Source organism: Pseudophryne corroboree, chromosome 2, assembly GCF_028390025.1.
Source record: "Pseudophryne corroboree isolate aPseCor3 chromosome 2, aPseCor3.hap2, whole genome shotgun sequence".
NCBI lineage: Eukaryota > Metazoa > Chordata > Amphibia > Anura > Myobatrachidae > Pseudophryne > Pseudophryne corroboree.
Genome location: NC_086445.1, coordinates 66,871,386 through 66,877,608, shown reverse-complemented (window position 1 = coordinate 66,877,608; position 6,223 = coordinate 66,871,386).

Genomic DNA, 6,223 nt, shown 5'->3' with positions numbered 1-6,223 from the left:
AGCTGGTTGGACTGGAACATGTCCCAGTTACCAGCAGGGGTGGCGATCGCTTCAGAGTTCTATGTAGACAAGAAGCAGCATGGATTCTTAAACTACAGTCATTAAATCCTCAGGGTCTTAATGAAACTATTGATCTGGAATTTATTTAGATTAACCTATACCCTATTGGGTGTTCATTTATAATGTATTGGTGGTGAAATTTATGATTGGGACAGTTATATATCCTAATCATAGTTATATGTCCACTATTTCTCTCTATTCGTGTTTCCTTCTAGCCGTGTTCTCGACTGAATTGGAGTAGTATTGTTGCTTATATGCGTCATATATCTTCACCTCTATATGATTTTATTATGAATATCCCTAGGAATATTTATTTGTTTTCCTTTTTTTTTTTTTTAAATAAAAAAAATAAAAAAATAGGAATAATGTTTACACACATGTGTATTAATATATTTTTAGTGGTATATTCCCAGTCTCATGTTCTATTGCCATAGATGATGTGGTAATTATTATTGCTTGAAGAAATATAATATACATATTTGGATGTTCATATATATGTATCCATATTGATGTATATATATCCATTTGGTTTCAAGTAATAGATACAGGTGTTTTAACGCTGTTAATTGCTAGATAAAGTGAAAAGACCTCTTTAAATAAAAGCTAGGAACAGTGCTCATTAAATACTAGCAATTAATGTGATTATTTTAATCTAATTAACCACAACGGGTTTCACCTGTATAGTGGGTATAAATGGTAGTTACTCCCACATCCTGTTATACCTGCCTTTGGAAGAAGACGCCCTGCTGGCGTTGAAACGCGTTAGGATACAGGTGCTTATTGTTGCTAACTTCACTTGGAGCCTCATCCAGGTTTATTCTGTGCGGGAGATCAGCTATTTTCATTAATATTGCTACTACGGTATACCACTGATTACGGACCAGCCGCCGCCCGAGTGTTCATCTACCTTCTATACACATTGGCAATTGCAGGGAGGCTCAATCGGAGCTGCCCGTGGGAGCACAGGTCAGCCGCCTGCTGTTGAGAGCCTATACATTGTACCACGCAAGGTAACAGCCAACCGTCCGGATACTGCAGCCGCGTGTCAGCTATACACAGCCGCATTTCATCCAGTCCGGCGGTCACTTCAGGTACGGCTTTCCACTCCCAGTGCAGGGTCCAGCGGCTGACCGCAGCAACATCGCTCCGGGCTCTCCCCCTTGTCACAGCGGCCAGTGGTTTACCATATTATGCTTTTGCTCACAGCATCAACTACATGAGTTTCTATTTATGGTTATAAAAGTCCGGTCTACTACAGGATCATTGGATCAAGTTTACAGTTATCTATGATCAGGACTGTTCGGTATTCATGTGGACCAAGTGAGTTTATGTATGTCAACACAGACTTTTTATTTTTTCTTTTAACAGATATTAATCATTTCTGTTGGTAAGATTCTATTTAAAGTGATATCCCTGGGGTCATAAGCTCTGGAATGGTACTAATGTTATAAAATTAGCAGTAGGTTCACAGTTATAGAGATGTCATTCTAAAGTGTGTATTGTACTCCCGGGAGAATTGTTGTTATCATAATACATTTTATGCATTAAAATAAATGCTTTTTTATTTGATTGTCTAGCGCAACTTGGTAATTTTTTCTACCAAACGTAGATGTGTCTTGACCGCTTCTACCTAGTCCTTTATCTTTCCCCCTGGTACCACCCCTATCCTTCTCTTCCAGTTTCCTACATCTCATCCTCTCCTCTGTCTCCCATCCTCCCCTTCACTTCCCCTCTTCTCCTGTTACCCCACTTTCATTCACTTCTGCCCCATCAAGGATGATCCACCCTTCCAATTCAGCTCACCTCATCGCTACAGAAACACTGATAATCTCATTTACCTCACCGCCTCAGACTCTCTCCTGTGTCCTCTGGAATGCCAGCTCTCAGAGGCATCACTGGTAGCAGTAAGTGCCAGTAAAAAGGGTGTGGCTTCGTTGATAGGGTGTGGCTTTGTGGATAGGGACGTGGCCTTGTGGCCCAGACCCCTGTTTCGTTACTTAAGGGGTCCAGGAGATGCTGGCTGCCTCCGGGGACCGTTGTAAGTGGAGTGCCGGCTCCTGCAGTGACAGGAGCAGGATGCTGCACATAATGTCGCAGTGCAGCACCCTGCTCCTGTCCCTGAATAGCAGGCGGCACTCTGGTTTCACCCCTCGGCTAATGACACCGGGATGCGGGCCACACCCCCCACTGTGATGCCACTGTCAGTTCTGTCTGTAACAAACTGGTCCCTACCCATGACTTCTTCATCTCCAATTCCCTGTATCTCCTAGCCATTACTGAAACCTGGATTACCCCCTCTGACATAGTTTTTCCTGCTGCTCTCTCTGCTGAAGGACTCACATTCTCACTTACCCCCCAACCCAGAGGTCGCTATGGTGGTGGTGTTGGTGTCCTACTACACTCTAGCTACACCTACCAACTCTTACCTCCAGAACTGTCCGTCACATTCTTTACATTTGAGGTCTATGCTATACGCCTCTACCAACCTGCTAATCTTCGAATTACTGTCATTTACCGTCCCCCTGGTATATCCTCCAAATTCCACTACAACTTTGCTTCCTGGTTTCTTTACTTCCTCTCTTCTGACATTCCCCCCATTATCCTAGGCAATTTCAATATCCCTATCGATATCGATATCTCCACTAAACCCCCTGCCTTTAAACTCCTTAACCTCACCTCTTCACTTCACTTGATCTCTCCCAGTGGACCTCCTCATCCTCCCATGTGAAAGGGAGCTCACTGGATCTGCTCTTCCTGGCGCCTCTTTGCCACTGTCAACTTCCTCCTCTGCCCACCCCACCTCCCCTCCTAACTGTCTGCTCTTGACTTTGCCACTTATTTCACATCCAAGATTGACTCCATACATCAGGACATCACATCCCACCAGATCATCAGCCATCAGCCACCTCCTATCCCTTACCACCCCTCCCTCTCACTGACTCTCAGACATCTTTCTCCCACGTATCTGGTGAGAAAGTCATGGCCCTCATCCGTTCCTCCCACACACCACCTCCCCACTTGACCCTATACCCTCCTGCCCCTTCCGATACCTCTCTCCTTCTGCATGTTCCCATCTTGCCCACCATCTCAATCTCTGCCTCTCATCAGGCACCTTCCTCTCTGCATTCAAGCATGCACTCATCTCCCCTATTCTTAAAAAAATAAGATTTTAAACCTACCGGTAAATCTTTTTCTCCTAGTCCGTAGAGGATGCTGGGGACTCCGTAAGGACCATGGGGAATAGACGGGCTCCGCAGGAGACATGGGCACTATAAAGAACTTTTAGTATGGGTGTGCACTGGCTCCTCCCTCTATGCCCCTCCTCCAGACCTCAGTTAGAGAACTGTGCCCAGAGGAGATGGACAATACGAGGAAAGGATTTTGTTAATCTAATGGCAAGATTCATACCAGCCCACACCAATCATACCATATAACCTGGAATACACATAACCAGTTAACAGTACGAACAAATAACAGCATCAGTCAAAAACCGATTTCAACTGTAACATAACCCTTATGTAAGCAATAACTATATACAAGTCTTGCAGTTCCAGTCCGCACTGGGACGGGCGCCCAGCATCCTCTACGGACTAGGAGAAAAAGATTTACCGGTAGGTTTAAAATCTTATTTTCTCTTACGTCCTAGAGGATGCTGGGGACTCCATAAGGACCATGGGATCTATACCAAAGCTCCAGATTGGGCGGGAGAGTGCGGATGACTCTGCAGCACCGACTGAGCAAATGCGAGGTCCTCGTCAGCCAGGGTATCAAACTTGTAGAATTTTGCAAAAGTGTTTGAACCCGACCAAGTAGCTGCTCGGCAAAGTTGTAATGCCGAGACGCCTCGGGCAGCCGCCCAAGAAGAGCCCACCTTCCTAGTGGAATGGGCCTTTACCGAATTTGGAACTGGCAATCCAGCCGTAGGATAAGCCTGCTGAATCGTGTTACAGATCCAGCGAGCAATAGTCTGCTTTGAAGCAGGCGCGCCAATCTTGTTGGCCACTTACAGGACAAACAGAGCCTCTGTTTTCCTAACCCTAGCCGTTCTAGCTACATAAATTTTTAAGGCCCTGACTACATCCAAGGACTTGGAGTCCTCCAAGTCATTCGTAGCCACAGGCACCACGATAGGTTGGTTCATATGAAATGAAGACACCACCTTAGGTAGAAATTGAGGACGAGTCCTCAATTCCGCTCTATCCACATGAAAAATCAAGTAGGGGCTCTTGTGAGACAAGGCCGCCAATTCGGACACCCGCCTTGCAGATGCCAAGGCCAATAACATGACCACCTTCCACGTGAGAAATTTTAATTCAACCGTTTGAAAAGGCTCAAACCAGTGAGATTTCAGGAAACTTAACACCACGTTAAGGTCCCACGGTGCCACTGGGGGCACAAAAGGAGGCTGGATGTGCAGCACTCCCTTTACAAAAGTCTGGACTTCTGGTAGAGAAGCCAATTCCTTCTGAAAGAATATAGATAGGGCCGAAATCTGTACCTTAACAGAGCCTAACTTTAGGCCCATATCCACTCCTGTCTGTAGGAAGTGGAGAAAACGGCCCAGATGGAAATCTTCCGTAGGAGCATTCTTGGTTTCACACCAAGAGGCATATTTCCGCCAGATACGGTGATAATGTTTCGCCGTCACCTCCTTCCTAGCCTTTATCAGAGTAGGTATGACCTCCTCCGGAATACCTTTCCCAGCTAGGATTCGGCGTTCAACCGCCATGCCGTCAAACGTAACCGCGGTAAGTCTTGGAATACGCAGGGCCCCTGCTGCAACATGGTCCTCCCTGAGAGGAAGGGGCCAAGGATCTTCTGTGAGCATTTCCTGAAGATCCGAGTACCAGAGCCTTCGAGGCCAGTCTGGAACAATGAGTATTGACTGTACTCTTTTTTGTCTTTTTATCCTCAAAACTTTTGCGATGAGGGGAAGAGGAGGAAACACATAGACCGACTGAAACACCCATGGTGTCACCAGGGCGTCTACTGCTACTGTCTGAGGGTCCTGGGACCTGGCACAGTACCTCCGAAGCTTTTTGTTGAGGCGCGACGCCATCATGTCTATTTGAGGAATTCCCCAGAGACCCGTTATCTCTGCAAAGACTTCTTGATGAAGTCCCCACTCTCCTGGATGGAGATCGTGTCTGCTGAGGAAGTCCGCTTCCCAGTTGTCCACTCCCGGAATGAAGACAGCTGACAGAGCGCTTACGTGATTTTCCGCCCAGCGAAGAATCCTGGTGGCTTCCGCCATTGCGACCCTGCTCCTTGTCCCGCCTTGGCGGTTCACATGAGCCACGGCTGTGACATTATCTGATTGAATCAGAACCGGTAGGTTGCGAAGAAGACCCTCTGCTTGTCGAAGGCCGTTGTATATGGCCCTTAATTCCAGCACGTTTATGTGCAGACAGGACTCCTGGCTTGACCATAGTCCCTGAAAATTCCTTCCTTGGGTGACTGCTCCCCATCCTCGGAGGCTCGCGTACGTGGTTACCAGAGCCCAGTCCTGAATGCCGAACCTGCGACCCTCTACAAGGTGAGCACTTTGCAGCCACCATAGAAGAGACACCCTGGCCCTGGGGGACAGTGTTATCTTTTGATGCATTTGTAGATGGGACCCGGACCACTTGTCCAGCAGGTCCCATTGAAACGTCCTCGCATGAAACCTGGCGAAGGGGATGGCCTCGTATGAGTAATGACAGTCCTGTACAGCGAATCTCCGGTACTCCTGATGAGAGGGATATATGGGGACATGAAGGTAATCATCCTTTATGTCTAGTGACATCATAAAATCCCCCCCTTCCAGGCTGGATATTACAGCTCGGAGCGATTCCATCTTGAACTTGAATCTTTTCAAGTACAGGTTTAGGGATTTTAGATTTAAAATGGGTCTGACCGAACCATCCGGCTTCGGGACCACAAACAGGGTCAAATAATATCCTTTTCCCTGTTGGCTCAGGGGAACCCTGACGATCACTTGCTGTTGACACAGCGTTTGAATTGCAGATAACACTACTTCCCTCTCTGGGGAAGAAGCTGGTAAGGCCGACTTGAAAAACCGGCGCGGGGGCACCTCCTCGAATTCCAGCTTGTAGCCCTGGGATACAATTTCCCTCGCCCAAGGATCCACGTCTGACCGAACCCAGACGTGGCTGAAGAGTCG